At 44.9% G+C, this 24,833-nt stretch overlaps 1 protein-coding gene and 1 long non-coding RNA gene across 2 annotated transcripts in view; one reads left to right on the forward strand and one right to left on the reverse strand.

Annotated features, from left to right (window-relative positions):
• SLC10A7 (solute carrier family 10 member 7) overlaps nucleotides 1-24,833 on the reverse strand; it is a 148,001-nt gene that overhangs the window by 97,527 nt on the left and 25,641 nt on the right. The gene's annotated exons all lie outside the window — the stretch shown is intronic.
• On the forward strand, nucleotides 19,192-22,704 carry LOC125692314 (uncharacterized). Its single transcript, XR_007376579.1, has 3 exons — nucleotides 19,192-19,262; nucleotides 20,382-20,564; nucleotides 21,769-22,704. It is a non-coding gene; the product is annotated as an uncharacterized LOC125692314 (long non-coding RNA).

Here is a 24,833-nt window from a genome sequence, read left to right on the forward strand (position 1 = left end):
TGAAAAGAAGCTATTTTGAGATGACTTTTGAAGCCTTTGTGCTTACCAAAAGATCCAGGAAACGTAAGGTAGCAGTGTTATTTCTTAACATTAACTCAAAAAATTCCAGGAAGTTAAAAGTTGAATCTTGAAAAGCTTCCCCCAATTACCAAGAAAGAACAAACTCCCGTATGGCAGCCAGTCCGACGATGAAAAGCCACACAGCAAAGTTACGAGGCAAGGGAGGAGGGAAATCTACCGTTTACACAAAGATTGAGAGCAGAGTCAAATTAATCAGCCTGGACGTTGTCAGACAAAGCTTAATAACAAGGGCACGCTAGTGAGTTTAGCGAGTTTGAATAAAGTCCAAATTCAGGGTAGGAGCTGTAGCCGAACCTGCCTTCTGCTCCTTAAGAGGATGCAATGAAAATGAATGGGTAATGAGATCCCTGGCTCTAGAGAGCTTAGCTTTCTTATTCAAGTTCATAATTAATTCAAAGCTTTGATAATTTCATTAGATTCCTCCTCTGCCGGCCCTATCAATAAAAGATGGCACTGGACCGCAGCTCCTCAGCGGCCCAAATACAAACACAAATGCAGCCTGGGAAACCTTCGCCGACTCGCTTACTAACAGGGACAACGGCATATGGCACCTCGTGCTGCGCAGGGAGCACCTGATTAGATCCAGCTAAATAAAACATTAAAGTTGACAGTCGTAAACTACGCTAACATATTTTAACACCTTGTCCTCATCAGCATTCCTTTTTTTGAACGTAAAAAAGAGGCACAAGTCCAAACGGCTTATCTTGCCGGAGATCGCTGCTGAAAGCAGGACTATTACTTAAAACAGTTCTTCAACAAGTGTGAATTAAACCTGGAGTATCACCTCACATTTGAAGCCGTACAGCTGATGTTTTCAACTGGCAAGAGAGAACTTTCACACCTTGCACACGACCCCATCGCACGGCATCATTTTCAGTACCTCAAACGTCTGTGGTAATATACTGATCATAGGAACAGCAAGAAGCTATGATTAATAACAAAAGAAATCCAGTCTGATAAAACCCAGCTGTATAAAGCTACATTAAAATCAACCGCCGCATCTGAAAGAGGAGCATCTGGGCTCCTGGTCAGCAGCAGAAAGCTGTGAGGAAACGCACCGATCCCCACCTCTGCACGAGCACAAGGAGCGCAGAGCAGCAGCTACCTTACCGCTGAGCACAAACAGCTGCATCAGTCACCGTCTGCGAGACACCCGGAGAAGACTACCTAACGCTCACGGAGACCCAGGAAAGTAGTCCTTCTTCTCTAATTCGCTAAGCTCAGCTTTGCATCTCAGCTTAACCAGTAAGACTTCTCTCTTGCTACTCTCAAGCATATCAGAGGTATTGAGGCAACAATCTTAGGTATATTTAACGCTTCAAGTATTCAGCCGCTCATATGCAGAAGTCGTAATTTGCGACTCGCCCAGGGGTAATTCGTTAGCAATTTTTAATTCCTTTCTCTAAAGTGTCAGGAATCGTCCACGGCCAATGATTAAACACTCATCACAGGCAAATGGGAGGAAAGGAAAAAAAAAAAAAACAAACAGTAAGAGCACAAATGAAGCTACATTCAGATGAGTCGCCTCAGGGAGCCAGGGCTTGCAAATGCCAACTACTATATTTGCCATTCTCTTTAGAAACTTTTTTCTTGCAGATTAAACACAGAAGTAGGTTCTTCTCATACCCACGAACCCAGGGTTCATATTTGCTATTCCAGTTTAGCATTAATCCAACTGCTAGTACATCCAATCACCGCTCCAATTTGTAATTAAGCGTACCAAGCAGCACAACCGTGTAGAATTTAAACACGCTTGTGCTTCCAACTCCTTCCTATCAATAGGGATAATATTGCCTACATACCTCACAGGGCATTGTCAAAATTAATTCACCACTTAAAAAGCACTCTGAGATCCTTAGAGGCACGGTACAAACAAACATGAGCGCTGATACATGATACCGAGTGTCTTCATTTTTTATTCAAAACATTTATTAGTCACTATCACCGTACCTTTTTTTTTTTATACTTGCTCCTCGTGTGCCGTAACAGATACCAGGTAACAGTTAGCTCAACTGAGACAATAACACAGAGAAACATCTAGACGCCCTTTTAACAGTCCAAGTTCAGATCCGCACGTGTTTGCAGACCATACAATGCATGCACCTATAACAGGAGGTAAGAGTTGCATATAAAATTCACGTTAAGATCCTTTCAAGAGGTAAAGCCATAGCCACGGAATTGAAACGCAAGGTCAGATCACAGTCAAAGGCCCGGTAATAACCAGACAAGTTAGTCAAGCTTACGCCAACTCGGAAACTGCAGGTTGAAAGTCTGTGTCGGCACCTTCAAAACCGGTACAGAAGAATACGTTTAGAACAGTAAACCCTAGCCCTGCTAAACAACAAATTAATGTAACTTGTAACAGGCACAATTGCAGCCAACAGTACGGCACCAGGCTGGAGGGAACGTTCCGGGGAACGGCTCGCATTTCCAGCCAAGGTGACTGGCCAGCAGCATTTCCAAAGAAGATGGAACTAGCCTGCCTCTGAAGGACAACCCTTAACACTCTTTGGCAGAAGCTTCCTTCTCCCTATATCTGACTGCAGCGCAAAGCTTCACCCCTTCAACTCCCACCGCATCCTGAAACTTACGTACAGAAAACACCAAAGTTTGTAACACTGAGAGAGAACATAGTCCACGCAGCTACAAAGGTTAGTGAAAAAAACAAATGAAATGGTTATGCACAACTCAACCATGACTTTTTTTTTTTTTTGGAACTGAATGCACACAAATACGTGCGCTTGAGTCCCCAGTGTCATCTAACAGCTTTCAGGGATGTAACCTTCCCAACCATTCTTGAACCGAAGGCAGTGCCCAGGCGGCCCAAGGCGCACGGCAGGCACGCCAGGACCGGCGTGGCCCCAAACTGTCTCCCCTCGATGGAGAGGTCAGTTCAGGGCACATGCAAAGCAGCGAAACTGAAAGGCCTCAAAATATCTCCGTAGGAAGTAGTCTGGCCATCCTACAGAGCAGCTCCACGCAGGTCAGCAGTTACCCGCACCTAAAGCTTATTTTCAGCCGCGCACTAAAGAGATATACAGTTCGAGCACCGAGCATAAGGCTCAGTATCTTATGTAACAGGCACGGCACAATAAAAGCACAAAAAAGCACGAGAGCAGAAAAGGTTTGGAGAAAGAAAGTGAAGAATGGAGTAGCGCTATTGCAGGATTACCAAGTAGAAGGCAGAAAACACGTCGTGTTAGTATAACCCAGTGCCCAGGGTATTAATGCCAAACGTAATAGATCCACGTCTTGTATTTGGTAGAGGAAAACAATAAGGAAAAAAAAGGGTTGAAGACAGTCATGGAAATTATTTGAGCAAACGGGAGACAAAAGGAAATCGTATCTACCCAAAGAGATCAGCATAGTTTGAGAAGACGGAGGAAGAAGGCAGGATGTCTGAGGCAGCTTGAATGAGACAGCAGAGTCCCTTTAAACAACTCCTACAATCTCCTATTTAAAAATAAAATCTCACGTGAGCGTTACCGCAGTTCACCTCTTAACTGCTGTTCCCATCAGTAAGATGCTACAGCTCTGCAGGAAGGTATTCGCCACAACGCTGTTACTGCAAACGGAATATAAATATACCTAATAAGGTTTAATCTGCGTTGCCGTTCATAACTATTCATCTGAGCTCAGATGGGAAAAAATACACATATTCAAGTTTGTGATTTTGAGCACTAAATTGAATCAGGTGTCCTCTTCTCTTAAGAAAATTAAGTTGCTTTTGTGCATGAGTGTTTTAATGAGAGCAGAGCCTGCCGACAGTGATAAATGGGAACGACACCAGAGAGAGCACGTAAGCAGGACAATACGTGCATGTTACAGTCTTACAGGCTATTTTTCACTGACTATCCTGAATGACTGTGCTGTTTCTTAAGGGGCCTATTAATCTCAAATTTAGTTATTACACAACGTTTATTTGAACATATATTCTGCGGATGATGACAGTTAATAAAGGAAATCTTTTACAAGCGGTATTTTTACATATTGTTCCGACCGCAGCTCCCAGTCATTCTACCGCATTGACGGAATAACCTCGTTACGATGCAGCTTTACAAAAGGCACATATATTCAGATTCTTTTCTAAGCACGCGGGGACTTTAAATAACTGTTAAAATGCATATAAAAATCCTACCAGCGGCAGGCAAAAATACAAGAGGTAGCGTTAACTGTCCAACCAGATCTCCGCCCGCACAGCTGCCCGCTCGCAGGCAAGGCGCGAGCCTTTCTAACAATGCCGCATAACCTTCCAGAAGCATACGGAGCCCTGGAGACACACGCGCGCTTCACGCTGAACTCAACAGAAGTTTCAGCACGCACGTCACACGTGAGTTTGGTTCTTGTGCCGTACGCAGAGCACACGGTGCGACCGCACCGAGGGGGGGAAAGCGATATAGACATTGATAACTAAATCACAAAAACATGAACTGAGGTTTGAGAAGCGTCTCCAAAAGCACCGCATTACCTGCGTATTCCGGTGGAGGAATGGAACTGCCCAGACAACGCGATCCCCTAGAGGCAGAAACGCCCAACCAAAAAACACTCCAAACAAATAACAAAAACAGAGAGAAACCCACAAAGATGTGGAGGGGATTATGTTTTTTTCCCACCGCCACGTTCCCTACGGTCCAAAGCATTTCTTTTCTGTGAAGATAGGCCTTAATCCCAAGCTGCCTTTAGAGCAGCACTGACTACATGAATGCATTTCTTTATTTCCACAGTATTCAATAACCATCATTTTTACAGAAATGATGCTGCGACAGCACCTGAAAATGAATAAGAATAACTAATGCGCTGTTTGTTCTCTTTTCAGCAGGGAAATATCATCCAGACGTCAACAGCCCCTAAAATACCTCGCTGAGCTTCGGACACGAAGCTGCACCCTCTGCCAGGTTGCTCCGTGCTGGCAGAGGTTGCCACCACCTGAACGCGAGATCGTGCTGCTCCAGCCAGGCTCACGCAGCACACGGAAATCAACTGGGGGCTGTGCCGGCAGGGCCTTATTGCCTGCCGCCTGCTCCTAGTCCAGTTCTTTCTGTCGAAAATCCACCTTTCACTCCCTCGCTCCTGCAGTCCCTCATAACCATCACAGCCTGCTGGTAATAATACTTCTAAATACAAAACCATCCATCAAAAGGATGTCAAAAGGCCAGCCCTTAGACACACTCCGCAGCGTATCTCCCGCTCCACTGAAGATTTCTGTTTCACCAATAGCTTCAGCAATACAGAGAGAATGAAAGAAAGCCACCCCGCATTGTTTCTTTACACCAACAAAAGCTAACTTCTCTCTCGCGCGAGCAACTTGCACACCGTGAGGGAGCTCCAGACAAGCCGTACGCTATTTGTTGTTTGGAGGTAACGACTGAGCACTCAGACTGCAGGAACACTCACACATCAGTCTCCAAATTTCCATCGATACTTAACACCGTCCATAGATTAGCAACAGGAAATGCACGTTGAGCAACATTTAGAAAGCAAAGCTGCCCTAGATGGCCAGATCATTCTGCTTCAGCTGGTTCACGTATCCAAATAAAATTAACGTGACGGCTTTCAGAATCAGCACGAGATAGATCCCGCAGGCAAAGGCAGGAGAGAAACCCTGTCACAAGTCAGAATGCCCACCTGCCAGGTGATAGGACCAAGCTGCAGTCTCCTCAGGTACAGAAGAGAGGCATCCAAAGCAAGAAGCGCACTCTGCCTGACCAGCCCACGCTATCTGCCATACAGCACCGCACTTTGTCCCACGGTCTCTGCATTCTCCTCGTATGCCACAGCTCCATTCGCACCAGATGCTTAGATTGCTGCGTAGCACACCAAACCGGCGCGCTGTTTACAACACCTGCCAGGAAAACAGGTCTCTCCAGGCCCTATTTCTGGATATACAGCCCTTTTCACACACGTTCCTTAAGGAGGTTAAGGCAAGCAGATTTCATCTAACAACCACGGCCCTTTCCTTACAGCAACGAGAAGGGCCGCCAGCAGAGACCACTGCCGGTACTCTTCCTTTACTGTTGTCTGAGAACATCTTAGACCAGCCGTCAAGCCCTTCAAGCTACCCAGAAGCTCAGCCTTCTCACCAGACGCAGCACACTCCGCATCAACACGCTCATAAGATAGAGCACCTCCCACTACGGAGACCTACATTCCTAGCACCCCAACATGAAGCGAGACGAATATCTACAGGGAATGAATAAACAGAGGAGGTTTTGTGGCTTTTTTCCTCCTGTACTTAAGAATTCTAAAGGCAAATACTAGGTTTGCTGCCCAGCGCCAAAATAAACATTTACACAAGCAGCAGTTTAAAGCTGTCGACCATTAACAACACACAATTTCTCACCCCGAATCTACAAGTAGCTACGTGCAATCTCCATGCTCCAGCATCTGACTGCCTCCCCCATCAACTTCACGCAGGCCTGCCACGACAGTCAGATAGCCAAACCTGTCGCACTAATCTGTGCCCAAACGGAAAGCCCACTTCCACGATTCTCTTCGACACCAGGACACAGAAGGTAGCTTCTTCTTTTCACCAAGGTACCATAAAGTACTAGCCTTAGCAGCCGCACATTTGACATCTGAGTGAGGACCAGAACGTACCACACAAGACACTTCGGCACGAAAAGCTATCCATAAACCTTATTAACACCCTGAATTTGTAGCGACGTGAGGCATACTATCTTAGCAGCACACCAGAGCAAACGGACTGCTCAACAATGCTTTAATATCAGAAGCTCAGATAAACCATGGCTTACAGCTAACTCCGCCAATCTGATCCTTTCTTCCGGTCAAGCCTTCCGTAACTGTAAGCATCCCTAAGATAAAAAGGAGTACTGCACAAGGTATCCTCAAAAGGATACAGAGCAATAACAACCTCCCAAAACATATTTCTATTTAAGTTCACATTTTCCGAGATCCTGAGCCGTGATAAAAACACTTCAAGGTCCTGTCCCCCGATTCTCCTAGAGACACGTCATCCATAACATGATTAGAGGTCTAGTTAAACAACGCGCCCCGCGACTCCACGGAGCGTTACTTCCCTGCTGAAGTGAAATGAAAGCACAAGGCCACTTTTTAAAAGGTGCCCTTTGCATTAACTGCAAGGCTGTGCCTGCGCCAGTCACTTCCTATAAATATCCCACTGTCATACTGCTTTCCGGGCAGTTCGAAACAGAACCAGACGTTTTAACCGCTCCACCATGCAAACCAGCTCAGAAAGGCATCGTTATTCCAGCCCGTGCCACCGCAGTCACCGGAACAGCTTCGCAATTGCTGGCGCAATGCCAGGGGCTGGGAAATAAAGCACTGAACTACAGAAGGTACGCTGCGTCAGGCGGCCCAGTTAAAAGATTTACAGATTTTCATCTCAGCAACGCAGATCTGGCCATATCACAAGGAAGTTTATTTATTTAAGGTTAGCGCAAGGTTAGGCTTTCCTGCAAACTAGTATTACGTGGCATAGGAAATTCCCCTTCTCTGAGGCCAGCCAAAGCCACACGTCCTACAATATTGCCGCAGAGGTTAAAGAGATGGGGGAAAAAAAAGCAGAATACACTGCAGAAGAGATTAGAATCGTAGCTACTACCTATAGGTCACAACAAAAAAAAGAAAACATCCGTACAATGGCAACAGCTCTGTTCAAAAGGGTGCTGAGATACATCTGTCATGTAAATACACAGATCACGCAAATCTAACCAGAAATAGTTCTACGCTGCAAATACGCCGAACGACCAATGAGGGGAGAAGCGTATCTATAGCAGTTGTTTATCTCACAATATCGCCCAAAGAGTTCAGAGGTACATCAGCACTAACCGAAGCTCCAAATCTGTTTTCCGAGAAAAAAACTAACTGCATTATCGCTATTTACCACTGCTCTCCTTTTGAAGCACACCCAAAACACCTTTAAATTCTAATCAGCGAGTCGGTCCCATTTTCCACAAGACCGGCTAACGCCCTTTAATCCAAAGGGCCAGGGGGGCAGTCGGTCTTCTCGAAGGGCAAGGAAAAACACTCTGACATCCGTCAAGTCTGGGTCACGGGCTCGATTTCACAACTGCTCGGCCAGCAGCGGCAGTACGTCACGAACAACAAAAACACAGTTTTAATTCTCATTCCTGTAACGTACATATTTTTATTTTGCATTTAACAAATAAGATACATGGCGACTTGGCTAAATTTTTACAGCTTCCTTCGACTTAGGAACCTTAGCCCTATCATTAACTTGATTCTCTAAGGGGACAGAGGATTCACAGACAGAATTTCATTCACACTCTGCAAAGAGCAGAGGCTCACCGAGAGCTGTGCCGGGTGCTACCGAAAGAAAAGCAGAAGCTGGTTTTACCGCAAGAGGTCACAAAGCTGCCAAGTGCACTTAAGGTGCTCTTAGCGGCAGCACTCACTGAACTTCTACATCCCACACTTACATCCTGAAGTCGGCTTACAACTGGACTATCGCCGCTAGGGATATTCCAGCCGTTAAACCTTTTCTTCAAGCTCAAGCTCACCTCTCTTCAATCACCAGGGCCCACGCAACGCTCGGAGAAAAACAAACAGAAAACCCCTAGTGCTTGAACTACTTCTTTATTTCATTCTGGTATTCTGCTGCTTCCTCATCAAATGCTCAGGTAGCCAATAGAAGATGGCCTTCGCCCCTCTTTGTCTCCGCACAAAGCTTTTCCGGTAGACCGCATCCCTCCAAATGCACTCACTAAATGCTTACGGGGCACTAAAAAGGTGCAGCCGAGCAGATCAGCTTCTCACCAGAAACGTAGGCCCAAAGTATCTGAATCAGAGTGAGAGACGCAGAAGAATCGACACCATTGGCAGAACTGTATGATCGACTTCTGACCTGAAACAGAACTACACACACATTTTCCTGAAAGAGGAAACACTTTTCACAGTCTGAATCAGACACGCTCACATGGAAAACAAGATAAAAAAGGGTAAGTTCTTACTGAACGTAGCTTGTATTCAGTGCTAGGGCTCCAGGAGCACGCAGGCACTGCCTCTATCTGCTTTGCGGTAGTTATTCATCATAGGCGCTGACCGAGGCAAAGGGCAAGGAAGCTAAACGGCGTTCCATCACGGCATTTAAGTCCAGAACATAACGCATCCGCCAAGTCAGACCAAAGATTCTTTGCAGAAGCAGTCTAGAGTTAGATTGCTTTCGCACCTTTCAGCGCTTCAGTAACATAACACACATCTGTGATACGTAAACAGACGATATTGGGCAAAAAACACATTCAAGACCACTAGATCACAAGCGCAAGAGCTGCACACTCCCCCCTACGGCAGGAGGCCCAGCTTCCAAGACAGACTGCCCTCATAGCAACTTACACATAGCTTCCTTACAGCAACACAGCTTGTCAACATACATGAGCACAGAACCAAGTAACACAAAACACACAAACCACCATAAGCAGTGGAAAGAGTCACCTTCTATGCTACGTGCAATTGAAAACTACATGGCACGCAAGCACCAAACACCAGCCAAAGACAGCAGGTCACTCGGCCAACAGCTTTGTATCCGGCATAGCGGTAGTACAGGAAACACTGTTACTAAGTTGAATTTAGGTTAAGAGCTATTTCTTTGAGTAGCCTATCATCAGCCTGTTTGAGGTGAAGCAGACAATTAAAGGCTTTAAAAAGCTGCCCCGAGAGTATTCTGGGTCACGCGTTGCCACTAAGAGAAGCTTCTTCACAGGCAGAGAAAGCCTCCGCGTACCAGGCGCTATCATCAAAGTGGGGTGGGAGAGGGAAAGGGGAAAAGAAGCTGCTCTCACAAACCACCTTTTTCTCACGAACATTCATTCTGAATCTGAGTCGCAGCTTAGTCAAGCCGATTGCAAAAAAGGTCTCAGAGAAACATTACAGCACAGACACCATCCAGTCTATTTCAAGCTCAATTTGCTCAGGCGCAACGACAAATGTATTTCTACAATCTGTGTAGATATACTTATCTATAATATATAAAAGAATCAAATCAATCCCGTAAGCCACGGCATCATAATATAGTTGCAGATCATGAAACAGTAATCAAAGTCCTGAAAAATACACCACTGTCAGCATTGTGCACCGGCACCATCGCGTTACAGCACCTCGGCTTTAAATAAATCAACCTAAGTGCCTGCTTTGGTAAGCACTTCAAATTCAGTGTACATCAGCACTGGGGGAGGGGTAACGTACAGAGAAACAAACCAGAAACCGGGACTTGTAAATAACAATTCAATTAGCGGATTTATATTACTCATTCCCCAGCAAACTTCCTCTCCTCACCTACAGGAAGCCCTCCTCCAGGCTTCCCCCCTCATTTGCATGGCCGCACAGGCCCGCTCTTTCTGCAGCGAGCCCCTTTGCCCTTTCAATCATGAAGTATATTACTCCGCTGTCAGAGCAAAGCACTTCCTAACAACGGGGAACCCAGCTGGGATAGGCAGAGGGCAGCAGGCTCACGCATTACCATAATAATCCAACTCTGCTTCCCGGGCCCTCGGGGCAGACAGCATATTAGGCAGGCCTCCTGCCCAAGCCTTGTCACCTGCCTGTCAACCTGTGGCAGCCACCTCGAGGGCCCACTGCCTGACACCTGGCTCCACGGCGGCTCGCATCCTCACCCACTGCTTGGCTGTCCTCTTCCACGGGGCAACCACCAAGACGTCAGGTGTTCACAAGGACCCAGCAGGGAGCGAGATGGCACGGCCGCTTCCTGACCGCAAAGCGCTGCTCTACGGACGGGGCTGGGCCGCCCTGTCTTACATCAGCCTGTCCCATGGAACCAGAGTATGGAGAAGCCAGACAGCAAAAGCAGGCCGCTGGTATTTGAGCGCCTTGCCAGCTCCGTTGACCTTTTTGGTTTTTGCAACACCCGAGAGCGATGAGCAGCGGAGCCACCTCTCAGAATCTGGCACAAGGCTCACCACCCTAAGGACAGAGCTCCTGCGTTTGCCCACAGCAGTGCAGATCCGCATGCCTCACGCTACTGAGCCCTTTATGAAAAGGAAGTGTTTTCATCTACTACGCAGCGTGTTTCAATGCCGATCTGTCCCAAACCACTTTATTTATGGTCTGTACGCAGCTTCCACGTAGCACAAGTTCAGGTACCCAATGCACGTCCCAGTAAGAGATGCAGTTTTCTTATATTATGGGACAATCCCAAAGAACACTAGGGAAAAAAGACCTGGGCTCTCATAGAAACTTGAATTTCATTTGAAAACACGTAGGCTATTCCCCTTAACAGAGGAAGGCACAACAGAAGTGTAATAGTCTTATTAAAATAACGTTACGCAGACCGTGCAAAGCCAGATTTACACGACCACTTGCATAGCAAAATTCCCCTAACGTCAGTAATTGTCATTTCTCTCGCCCTCTCAAAGAAGGAAATATTCAGAAGCAATTCTGTCAATGATTTTACTTGCTGGGTTGTTACATTATCAGTGCAAAGAACTGTAATACACAGTAATGCACATCTCTGCCCTCTGCCAGAGCAAGACCGTGGAACTGTCGCCAACGTCACTGAAATATTTCAGAAAGCACCCATTTCTGAAGTTCTGCCTCCTACTATTCCTCTACTCAGTATAGGCAACAAAACCTACACATCATCCTGACCAGAAGCCCTTATAACAACGCTCTGCTTTACAAGCAATTCATTGCCATAACACCGCCATTCGTGCTCCTCAGCACAGCCAGGATGACTCGTTGGCAGCATCTCTCCAAGTCGGGAAGGGGGGCAGCTGAAGCGAGCTGTCTGCATTGCATTTATTCCAGGTCACAAAGGTCACAGATAAAACACCAGGACGACATAGGGGTTTCTAAAATACTTCCGTATAGTCAAGAGTCTTTTCTTATACAGTCACTGACTCACACGCCTACCACAATTAGATTCAGACTTTCAGCGCTTGCAATTTGGGGAAGAAAGGCCTTGCCAAACCACATCCCTCACCTCAGGGAGGAATTGCCATCACAGTGACGGTATATAAGTTAACAACACTTGGAAGATTAACTACCGGCCTTGTCCTTCACCACTCCCAGCTATCAACGGCTTGGGTTAGCTGCGAACCGGAACACGGAACTGATGTTTTTTTAACCACAAGATGGGAGAAAAAGCTTCCCTTCCACACACGTAGTTTTGTAGAGCTTCGCTCTAATTAGCTCCCTTCTTCCTTTTCCAGGACACAGGTCAAAAACTCCATAAACCAAACATTACAGTAACATTAAGTGGTACACGATAAGCCAGAAAACTATAAATTCAACAGCAAGAATTCTGTCGCACGACTCCAAGCACGATCTAGTCCTCAAGCAGCTTCTGCTGTTTGTGCTAAGTGTCCCACGGTTACAGACACTTAACCAGCAGCAACTCCAAAGCGTATATTCCTCGCCGTTCACGCGAACTGCAATGCTGTGAACGGAACGTGTCAACGGATGTACATTTGCCAATGGAAATGCAGGTCTGCCATTTATATCGTGGCTGTACAGGTCAGACTCCTACCTCAAAGAAGGTAGTTGGAGATAAGTTATGAGATTTTACAGAGCCGAGGATCAGAACACGGCAATGGCTGAGAAATAAAAAGGGGAAGTTTCTGATACAGGATAATACGTTTGCACCAGGACGGAGTATCTGAAATGGTGAACGAACTAGAAACTTCTTGATGTACAAGTTGCAGTACGGAGAAAAATACACATACGTTCCATTTATGTCAATAATTCCCATGCCAATACCACTATAAAACCCACATTTCCCTGCAGTGTCAAATGATTAGCTAAGCGCTTTAGTTTCCTGCACAATTTATACCTCACTTCAGGCACGCTTCTTTCCATCTGCACGACTGAGCAATGGGTACAACCCCTGCTCTCTCTACCCACTGTGCTGGGGTTTGACTCTTACATAGCAGCGCTGACGACATTAACCCAACAGACAGATGTTTTCTTCCACGCATAGCTCTGCCAGCAGAACAAATACCACTCTCTAGCCCAACGGCTCCATCAGATACGCAGAGGTCAGCCTCTTCGGTTCCTACTTTTTCTCTTCACAAAATGTACTTCCAATTCATAAAGATCGTCTAGCAATGGAAGCGTCCGGAAGCAAGCAGCATTCGTAATGCACTATGAGACCTTAAACAAACTCGACGTGAAACAGCTAGTACAAGGTATTTACACCTAATTCTCAGTCTACTCAAGCTACCGAAGACCACAAGACTAGCCTTTGTCTTTAGAAGACTGAACCCTGTTTTTCTCAAGCGCAAATATAAAATTGCTTTACAGTACCGAGACATTTCTTCATACATACCTAGTTGAAGCACGCTGCTCGAGCAAGAAAGCGGGTCAGAATCCAACTGTAGAAAATAGGATCAGCTGCACCAGTCGCAAACTCCAATTCCCAGTGGAATAGCCACTAGCACATCACCACCTCACTCTCCACTTAAGTAGGCAGCGAAATGAATAAAAAAGGAACAATTAAGATCAGGAAACGAAAGGTGTCTTTGTCTCGGGCATGCTGCAAATCCACTCAGTAGCACTTTCCCAAAATCTCAGCATCAAAAGCAATGCCGCCATCCGCATCAAAAGATATCAGCGCACCTTCAGGCAAGCCACCTTTTGGGGCTTCATGCTTGAGGAACACATTTTGTAAAGAAACTGTCAAAAGTGAAACACATGAGCCAATTCAATGTTTTAAATCACACCAAGGTTCTTTTCTCACTCGCTACACATACAAAAAAGCCTTCCGGAACCGTTAGGCATATGCAACACAGGCAACAAGCTGCCAACCTGCCGTCACCGCGATTAGAAACTCATACCCGCTGACTCAAGTGTGTATGTATACACATACATAGTATTTACCACACGCAAACATCACATGTGCAGTTATAGCAGTCATAACACAGGTGTCAGATCATACCTGATTATTACAGCTTGTTACGCAAAAGTTAACAGAGAACATTCCAAGCCTTCAATCCTACGACAGGCATCGATGCTGCTTAGCTAAATAGCCATTCCATTGGCTACGTCCATAATTTTCTCTGGAGGATGAGAAACACAGAAGGCTTCAATCAAATTTCTCCTACTCTCACTCCAGTAGCCACCCATTCCAAAAGCATTTCAAGCTTTCAGAGAGCGCTTACAACATTAGCCCATTGTTTTAGAGTACACAGCACAAACAGCACCGAATTTATTAATTAGCATCAATTTGGGGAAAATGCAGCGATCCGCACACAAGCTGCCTCTGGGATTAGAATTGAATTCATTTTAGGTGAGGAGACAATGATCTAAAAGCTTAGTTTTAGACAAGTTTACTCTCCTTACTGAGAGGATCCTGGATGGGAATAACACCAGCCCAAAGTATGGCACAGTAAGCACAAAGAAATCACGCTAACTTTTGGCAATCACAAATTAGTACGGAAGGGGCGACTCAAATTTGCTCCTGTAAGACCCTCGCAATTTCTAGCGGTTTTGTTTTCAAACCAGCATCTACTTATATGACAGTATCAGAAAGAGCGAATAGCTGTTACAGGCAGAACCGCACCAGCAATAAAATTTAACCAACAAAAGGGTTAATTAGGGATACAAATTTTCGCAGACTGTTAATAATGGGAAGAACACATAGTACTGGCCCATAAGTAATTCTCAGGTATCTTTGATCTCCAGCCCCAAGCGATCGCGGGTGCCTACCATAGCCAGGCCTCTGGGACGCTCTCAGAGCCAGACATCTGGCTACTTTGTTGTTTTAGACTAATCTCATCCCTGGGGAGCTCAAGAAACGACACCAGGCAAGGAGGGTCCTGGCAAGGGAAAAGACATTACAGTATCAGCAGATTTCTAAGCAGACCCGAGTATCAAAACAGTCCTCAAATTTCTACGGGGAACCTCTCGCCTCTGCGCTCTCCAGCTCAGCTCTCATGCAACACACATGATCCCATTTTAAGGAACTGCTAATCTCTTTAAGGAAGGTAATGAATGATAATCCTGGAGAGAATACGCCACAAAGGCAAACCTAAGTACTAAACCGCAAGGAAAGGAGGGATTTAATAAAGATTTTATTGACAGGTCAACACACCACATAATCAAATCTCATTTCCAAAGCCCCACAAAAATAACTCCAGCACCCAAACATCCTTCGTGACAAATTCAAGCTGCCAGCAACTTTATCATTCAAGTGCGACCCTGCAATAACAGCAGCAGTATCTACGCCTGATTGGCTGTTCCGGGCTCAGGAAAAGTACGGCTCTCGGAGAGCAAAGCCCGCAGGAGTAACATCACCTGCTGACATGAAGGAATAAAGGTTTCATTTTAAGTCTAGAGATATTATTTCTATCATCAGAGACTAACAGGGATCCTTCTGTCAGATCTCATCCTTCGCAAAGCACAGGTGACATTAGACGTGACACTCGGAGCAGCTGGACAAGAACTGCTGTAGGCACCATGCCGAGCCCTCCACACTAACGCCCTGTGCCCTGGGAACACCCAGGGCACGCTGACAGCTCGCGTCTGGCAAGAGAAGGAACCAAGGTGCTTAGAGCCAGCAGAAAGAATACCCTCCCACACCTTCTCCTAAGGCAGAAACGCTACGAACATCACTCCCGCTCCATACTTCCAAAAGGTGCCATTTTTTCAACACAGGGGTGGTGCATCATGGTAATAAGCAAGAGATGACTTCCTCATCAGCATCTCCCGCTTCAGAAGCGTCACTCTTACCTTTTCTTCCATTCTATTGGCAAGCACAAGTTGAAAGGAAGGGACGCCAGACGCAGACCGTAATCTCCTAAGAACAGGTCTGTGTGAAATAACTTTGCCTCGTTTCAGGGTTTTTTCAAAGCATTCAGAACTGAGCTTTGCAGAAAACTCCAAATAATCTGTCATACTGCATCAGCTTTCAAAGCAGAGAAACTGTTGTCAAAGCCTCAACTGAGTGCTACATACAGAAGTAGCTTTAAAAACGTGTGCTAAGCTTGACTAGGGCTGATGTTCTAATAGAGCAGCCTCCCTTTCCTTTCTTCTCATGTTCTCAGAACGCAGACACCCACTTCCCTCCAGCCCCAACATCCCCCTCCACAGGAAAACAGTACTAAAGAGTCACCATAATACAATTTCGGTTTCTTAATGCACTCCAACATTTGGATCAGAGATAAAACCCAACCTTCACTAGCTGTAGTTACACGGCATGAACGGCTAGAAACCAAACCGAAAAAGCCACCAAACACCTGAACAGGGATATCTACTTGAGTATTTCATTTTTTTTTCTGAAATACTGCCAAAGCAAATCCCTTATCGCTTTTTGTCATCCAACAACCACGCCGTTGAAGCGACCCCAGGTTAGCCCAAGCAATTACATTTTCAGAAAGGAGCAGCAAGACACCTGCTTTGCATTCCCCATACATGTAAGACTCGCTCAAGAAAGGCATCTCCTAAGAACTTGGCTCAGTCAGCCTGCCCCAGTGTAATCAATAACTTCCACCACTCCTGTAGCTTGCAGGTACCTGCGCAGCTCTACACAATGGACGCAAGGTAGAAATCATCATAAAACAACCCTTGCTACCACACTCTTGATTTCTCCTGCATTCAGTAGTACATTATCTACTGCTGAAAAATCGGGAGTACAGTATAATGAGAAAAGCCTCAAGGTAAGAACTGGTTAAACTTATGCATTTAAAATGTAGCACGAGACCATGTCAACAGGAAAATCAAGAAGTAAGCGCTACGTGGAAAGTTAGGACTTCATCCTTTGTAATTGTTGACCCACCTGCTGCATTCATGTGCCACAAAGCCCTTAAAGATGCGCCCCACACGCTTACCTTCACCAACACCTTTTATCAAACAACACTCTGCACATGCATACCATCTACTTCACAGAGCAGATAGACAGTCAGTAATGCAAAAGAGCCCCTCGCTAATCCTATATATTAAACACAGAACAATACAGAGAACAGAGGTACAGCTTCTCAAAATGATGTCTCAGTGTTTAAAAACAAGCACATTTTTACAGGATCATCTTACATACTACAGCTAGAACTCCACATGCCTTTTTCTGGCTTGCTTTTGAAGCTACGCACCAACAGCACAACATTAACAGCAAATTACAAACCTCCTCAGACAGTCAACACTCTCAGCTTTTAATTATGCTTCACGGGTAACCAAACACCGGGAACTAATGCTGCCTCCCACTATCTAATAGGGAAGCACAGTCAATCACTAGTAAATAGAACTCCCCAGAGCTTTTCCCAAAAAAGTCTGCATTTGGACAAAATGAGCACCGTGGGATGATGGAAATGCCAAGTCATCCATACAACAGCAAATCAAACAAAAAAGACTACTCCAAAGAGAGAGAAAAAAAAAAAGCTTGAAACAAAACCCATTTTGATACTTTTTCTAAGATGGAACTGGGGAGAAATATCTTCCTCCTCTCAGATGTCGCAGCAAAACAGAGAAAGGAGAAAACAATCTGGACATCAGCAAGACCTTGAAAACATTACCAACTGCAACAGACCAGCCAGTTTACGTAGAAACAGAGAACAAACAGTATTTTAAAGAGCTTACCACTCTAGAACCTATCACACTACAAAACCAAATACCAATTTACAACCAGGCGTCCTGCTTTCAACATACATATGAAAGAACACACATTTTACTGCAACATCCTGTCAGACTATCTTAAGTAGAACATTTTACCTTCTTTGCTCTACAGTTCACTGCTCATCACGCAGATGCTGCATCACGTTTCTTGACTTAAGTATTTTTTCCAGTATCCCCTATAAACAGATAGGAGTAACTTCACATCCAGAAAACACAAATCTCAGTGGGGACTTCAAACACCATAACACCCATTGAAGGGACAACACAGCAAGATACTAGCACTCATTGAGAATACTGGAACATGCTGACATTTTCTTCCTTAACTGTGTACAAGAAGAGACCATGTAAGAAGGTAAAAAAGTACTATACAGGACCTCACCTTCACCAGTCACAAAAAGCAGGTGAGTAGCAAAACACTCAAAGACAGCCTTACCTACAGAGACCACAAACAGGCAAAGTTGAAGATCCTAAAAACCTCATAGAGCACGCCAAGCAAGCTGGGTACACTGGACTTCAAAAAAACACATCACTAACTACTGTGGAAAACCCAAGGGAACCTAGAGAAAGATAATTAAGGACTATCTTCTCAAAGTCCAGAAGCAGTACACACTAAAGAAAAAGGAAACGAAACAACAGAAACAACAGAAACAACAGAAACAACAGAAACAACAGAAACAACAGAAACAACAGAAACAACAGAAACAACAGAAACAACAGAAACAACAGAAACAACAGAAACAACAGAAACAACAGAAACAACAGAAACAACAGAAACAACAGAAACAACAGAAACAACAGAAACAACAGAAACAACAGAAACAACAGAAACAACAGAAACAACAGAAACAACAGAAACAACAGAAACAACAGAAACAACAGAAACAACAGAAACAACAGAAACAACAGAAACAACAGAAACAACAGAAACAACAGAAACAACAGAAACAACAGAAACAACAGAAACAACAACCACCACCACCAAAACTTCCAGAACAAGAAAAAAAGCCCACCAAAAGGCTGGGAAGGGCCTTTTTATAAGAGCAGGTGTAGCAGAAAGGCTGAGTCACGGCCCGAAGCAATGATTGAGCACCTGGTGGGAAGGCAGGGCCAACTCAGGGCAGCTCAGGTGCATGCAATGTTCCTGAGTGAGCAGAAAGGGTGCAGCCAGGATCCACCCCTTCTCAGATCTCATTTAAAGGTTGGCAGTGGAGGGAAAGGCATCGTGTTGTTGGTATCTGAGTATTTGAGGTTTTGTTAAGGTAAGGGTTTGTGTTTTTTGTTTTTTTTTTTTTTTTTTGTTTTTTTTTTTTTTTTTTTTTTTTTTTTTTTTTTTGCCATTTTTGTATTGGAGTATGTTCTAAGGTGCTATAGTTTAGGATTTTTGATGTAACCGCTGTATGTTTTGTCACATTGTATTTTAATAGTCTTATTTTATTCTATGTTTTTTTCATTCAGAGTTTGTACAGGTGTCACCAAAATAGATGCTTAGCAGTTTAATCCTCACTAGCTTTTTATTGTTAGAAATTGGTTGCCAGCCTAATGTTTTTTTTTTTCTTTTAGGTGTGGAGACTGTTGGAGGAAAATCAAATTGTCTTGAAGAAATTAAAGAAGGGAGCAAAACTCAGGTAACACAAGCTGAGGGATGAGAATCTGGGAAGCTTATTCTAGCAGACCTCTTGGTTTAAGTTTAGCTAGGGAAGCAGGATAAAGAGGTTGATTTTCTGGTAGATGGACGTGCCTGTTACTCCATGCTACATCAAGAGCTGTTTTCTGTAGGTACTGATTTACTGTCAGTAGGAGCCAACAGTAAAGAAGCTGACTTTCATGGAAGACCCATGAAAACAGTCTCCTGCAAATACAGGTTAGGAAAACAAGTAGGAATACGTAACTTCTTGAATGAGCTGGACTTCTCAAAGTTGTTACTCAGGTAATAGTTATGAATACAACTAGATGTAGAGAATTAAAGTTAATGATGAAAAACAGGAATAGGTTCAGCAAGGCCAGCAGATGGGAAGCATTGCTTCACTGTAAACTGGGGAAAAACTACATTGTATCCCCAGAAGTTACAGAAATTCTGCCTAGGGTGTACTCAGGTGTATGAGCATTGGGTATGCCTGGCAGGACCACAATTGCAACCCCAATAGGTGTGGAAAGCAGGAGCCAGCTGAGTCAGGGTAAAGCTGTGGCTTCTGAGGGTATAAGATTTAGAAGATAAAAAGAAGTAACCGCTGACTTCTTGGAGTTCATATGACTAACTGAATGTGACTACGATATCACAGTATTGCTGGTGACAAATTGGATGGCAAGAGCTACTGTTAGGTACAAGAGTTGATGATAAATAGTATTCTTGAAGTTATACACCTATTGGTGGCAAATAGATACACTTGATAAAGTAAGGTAAGGAATGAGTAGGTGGGGTTTATTGCTGTGGATTTTAAGGATACGCTTTCTGCCTGGTTTTGTCAAAAACAAGTCTGAAGTTAATTCCTTTTGAATAGGAAAACAAAAACCTCAGTACAGGGAGGGAAGACCCAGTTAACTTTGACAGCATTACCTGGGGTTGTGAGTACTGTCCAATTAATTCTGGGTAATGGTCAGCTAGGGAGCCTGAGACCGGAGCCCTCCATCCTCAGGTGGAACTTCACTGCAGTATGCGAATGCTGCAGTAACAGTAGAGAACTGTGTAATGCAGAATGTGTTTGCTGTATTTTCTTGGTTTAAGTGACTTTTACGTTTATCAACAGAAAGCTTAACTGACTGAAGAGAAGGAAGGATGCATTTTTCCAGACGGTGAACACGGATGGAGAGCTACCTCTGAGCTAGCGGCGCCCGACTGCTGACTGGTCTTCCAGGAGGCACCACCGGACGATGCCGAGGCTTCCTGCACTCACGACGGAAGCAGGCTTTTGAGTCAAAGAAACAGCAAGGTAGGGTACTCTGTAACTGCTACTGACTCAGTATTCAAAGCAAAACCATTACCTGTGGGGGGGACTTCTCAGAAGGCCAAAATATTTTCCTTGACAGAAGTTTTAAATGCAGGGACAGATCACTTAGTTATATTTTCAGGGTGATAGACGCTCATGGTACCGTCCAGAAAGACCAAGGGTCGCTACCGAGAGCATCACTATTACACACAGTAAAGGACATGAGAGAGGTAACACTGCACAGGAAATCAACAAGGAGAGGGTGGATCTGGAGGCAAAACATGCAGCTGAAAGTGAAGAAATTGGTGATCTGGCTTTATTCTCAGAGGATAACTTTGAAATATTTGAATCTGAGTTAGAACCCGTAAAGTATTCCAGAGAGGAGAGGAGTCTAATGAATGATGCAGATAGGATGAGAGCAAGCTGACTGAGGTTGTGCTGCCCTTTCTTATGTTATTGAAATTGGTTCCAAGGGTACATAATGAAAGTTGTAGGAGGGGAAAGACGCAGTAAGTATCTGAAGAAAGTGAACGTACTATCCTAGTACCAGGATTGGGGTACAAGCAGAGCCGATTAGAATACTGAACTTTCCAGGGCAACAGTGTGAAATAAACTGTTTTAGAGCTGACTAGAGAAGGGGGTTTCTGTCACATGTTAGTTGTACCCAACACCTTTTCAGGGTGGTTGGAACCTTCCCCCTGCAGAACCGATAAAGCCACAGAAGCGGTCTAGGTACTGCTGCAGGAAGTTTTTCCAAGGTTTTGGGGGTCCTGCGACAGTGTTCTCTGGCCAGGGAACTCGTTTCATTGTGAAGTAGGTCCAACAGGTCACCAAGCTATTGGGGATACATTGGCATTGCACGCATCACGCAGAGCACGGGCATGTGGTCAGGTAGAGAAGACGAATCACTTAAAGAACAGATTCTATATCTGGGCTAGGAAGCTGGACTGTCCTGGCCACGGTCATTGCCTTTGGCGCTTCTGAGGACGAGGACAGAACTTAGAGCCAAGGAGGGGTTAAGCCCTGTCCAAATGTGGTAGGAAAGGCCTTACGTAGCACTAATGGGACGAGGAGTGAAATACTAACTCGGCGTGTAATAAGCCTACAATAGCAGCATTGGGAAATATGAAAACCAGTTTTAGGATCTAGGGACTGAGGCCCTGATGGACTTGTATGTGATATTTAACCAGGACGTTGTGTGTATCAGGCCTGTTTCAGATCTGCCCGGGGGGCCCGAGTGGGAAGGACCGTTCCGAGTACTTTTAACGACCCACGCAGCAATCGGAAAGAAGGAGGCATCTCTGTGGATTCATCGCTGCAGGGCGAAGAAGGCTCCCTGTCTCAGCGGACTGCTACCTTAATGGACCTCTGAAACTTGCGATGCAAAAATGATGTTTAATATCTATGTAACCTGTACAATCTTACCTCTTGTTTCAGCTTGATCAGAAAATACTCAGATAAAGCTTACTGAAAAGCTTACTGAAGCTTTGAATGTTTCACAGTTGTTGCTATGTGCTATCTTTTCCAGAGGTGAAGGAAGAGGTGCTAGTTTACCTGGCACTTGCACTAAATAGATTAATATCAGATTGGTTAACAAATTAGATTCAGAAACACGGAGCAAATTGTAAAATTGGAGAAGCCAGTCTGAGCGCGCTGGACCCCAGATTTCAGTTAGCGGTCAACGATAATATGAGGTCTGTTTTTAAAGATGGGAACGATGACAGTGAGAACCCTATAAATGTTTGGCGTAGGGATCTGCCTGGTCTAGGGTGCAGTTAGGAATATAGCAATTCTGGGATGGTAACTGGGGATGAGGAGACAGCAAGGCATTAAAAGTAGCACTACCGAGCGGTCCAGAGATGATGTATTGGCTGCAGGGGAGCGGGGGCCGCACTAACTGTGAGAATGTATGCTAGCCTTCATCCAACGACTGCTTGAGCCTCACCGCATTTGTGGAACGCGTAGTCAAGAGGGTGGGATGGCGTGTTAAGTAGTTCTTAGAATTCTGGTGGTTTTTTTTTCTCAGAGTGTAATAAACATATGTACTTAAGTCTGTAACTGTGTCATTGCTGCTTTTGTGAGTGAGTGAGGGGGAGCACCTTCACACCTGGCGCACTAATAAACATACCTGTTTCCTAACCTTAAGTGGATTGCAGAGTCTGATTTTGCACGTCACGTACCGCTGGCAAGAACCCAGCCTCATCCATTTGCCTCTCACTTCCCTTTAGGTATTTGTAAACAGTGATCAGATCCTTTCTCAATTTTGTTTTTCACTGGTTGAGCAGACAGGAGTTTCTTAGGCGTTCCTTAAGCAGGCGCTGCTCCAGGCCCTTAATAGTCTTAGCAGCTCTCTGTTAGACTCTTGCAATGCAATGTGTACCTGCTGATATCCCCCTATCGTTTAGGAGCAGCTGTACAGCAATGCTTAATGATGCTAGCTTGACCAAATCTTGCTGGCTGGAATCCGCCGACCGCGAATCTTAAGGACCCAATTTTCTTTTGAGACTCTTTCCCTGGCTTATTCAGTGCCTCACTTTGATTTGAGCAGACGTCAAGCTGATTTACAGAAGGATGAAAGAGAAGAATCAGGCCCAACTTTGTAGGTAGCCTAGTAGCAGCACAGGTGTTCTTTGGCTGGTAGCAGCTGGTGCATGCTAATTGACAGGAAAGCAAAATTCGAGTCGCAAAAAGCATCTAAGAAGGGAGACGGCTCAAAATAAAGTCTCAGCATATTACAATTTGCTCCACAGGCATGAATAATCTGACAAGATTAAATTTTTTGTTACCTTGCGCCATGCAATTCAAGAGCTTTAAGTCTGAAAGGTGGGAGATGGCCTCAAAATATGCTTGTACGACAGATCTGCACTAGTTTGCAGAAAAATTATTAGGGTATATGAAAAGTCTCGCTTGCTCCCTCCTGCTCTGAAAGCAGCAGAAAGAGAAAACCAAACAGTAAGACACTGCAATAATTAATAAGCAAGCTACAAATACAGCGCCCTGAAAAGGTTGCTGAAGGAGCCATCTACTACATAGAATCACAGCATCAAAGAATCGCGAGGTTGGAAACGACCTGCAAGATCATGTAGTCCATCACCCTCTCATTCCTATCAGTACCTGTCATGGTTCTATGTTTTTCAGTTTTGGGGTTTCAGTATTCCACATCAAAACATCATGTAGTGTATGGGGTATTAAAGTGTTAATGCCCCAATCCCAGGTACCTATTCCTGTGCATTACAGAAGTCACGGGATCTGGCCCTTCTGGGTGGGGGGGGGCGCTCTCTTGCTGCCTCGTAGTGGGTGCTGGAGGGTGCTTTTCTAGCCGTTCCAAGCTTTTCAGTTTTGACTCGGTCCCGGGAACTCTCTCTCTCATCTTGTTTGATTTATTAATCTCAATTTCATTTAAATTGTATCTATTGTGTTATCTTGTATTCTGATATTATAGTAAAATGTTTTCCTCCTGAGATTGCTGCCGCTGCTCTTTTCCTCGCTTCCTTCCTTCCCATTTTTGTGGGACTTGGGTGGGGGGGGAGGGCAGAGGTCTGTTGCCCCTGTCACTGACATAGATCAATCCAGTCAAGTCTGTGACAGTACCACAAGCTACTAATACACTACTACATACGATGCTGTACGATAAGGTACCGTAACAAGCAATTTACCCGAGGAAAATACTCTCTGGAAGCAAGCACTGACTGCTACTCCAACCGAATAGTCTGGGCAGCTGGGAAATAGTCGGCGGCCGGTCTCGGTGCGGTCGTGTATTAGTCAGGAAAAAGGCAAACCCCATGCTGGAACTGACCGGTGATGTGAAAGGGGAGGGATGTGACAGTCAACAGTCAGCTAAAGATGTAAGGAAATGCTTCTGTGGGGTATGGTGCCTAATAGCAGGATAAAGTTTTGAGGCGGGGGAGATTTGGGAGACCGTTAAGCATAAGTAGACGGACAAAGACAATGAGAAAGAAATGTTCTACGCTTAAAAAAAGAATACGCGAGTACATGTTGGAGCCCTGTTTACAGCAGGAGAGTTCAGCTCTCAGACTCATCCGTGTTAAGAACGGAATTGCAAAATACATCCACAGACCGAGATATCCCATTCCGATCTAGCTTTAATGCTGACATTTCTGGAATTCCAGGTAACCTATCTATGTGGCGTGCGCTCCCCCTTCTCCGAGGATTTATGGGAAATCATATCTACTGAAGCTACGGAAAGTTCTCCTAAGAGCATGATACTTTTGAACCCCAGTACTGTGGTTGAGCAAAATGAACCCTGATAGC

This window comes from Lagopus muta, chromosome 4 (assembly GCF_023343835.1).
Source record: "Lagopus muta isolate bLagMut1 chromosome 4, bLagMut1 primary, whole genome shotgun sequence".
NCBI lineage: Eukaryota > Metazoa > Chordata > Aves > Galliformes > Phasianidae > Lagopus > Lagopus muta.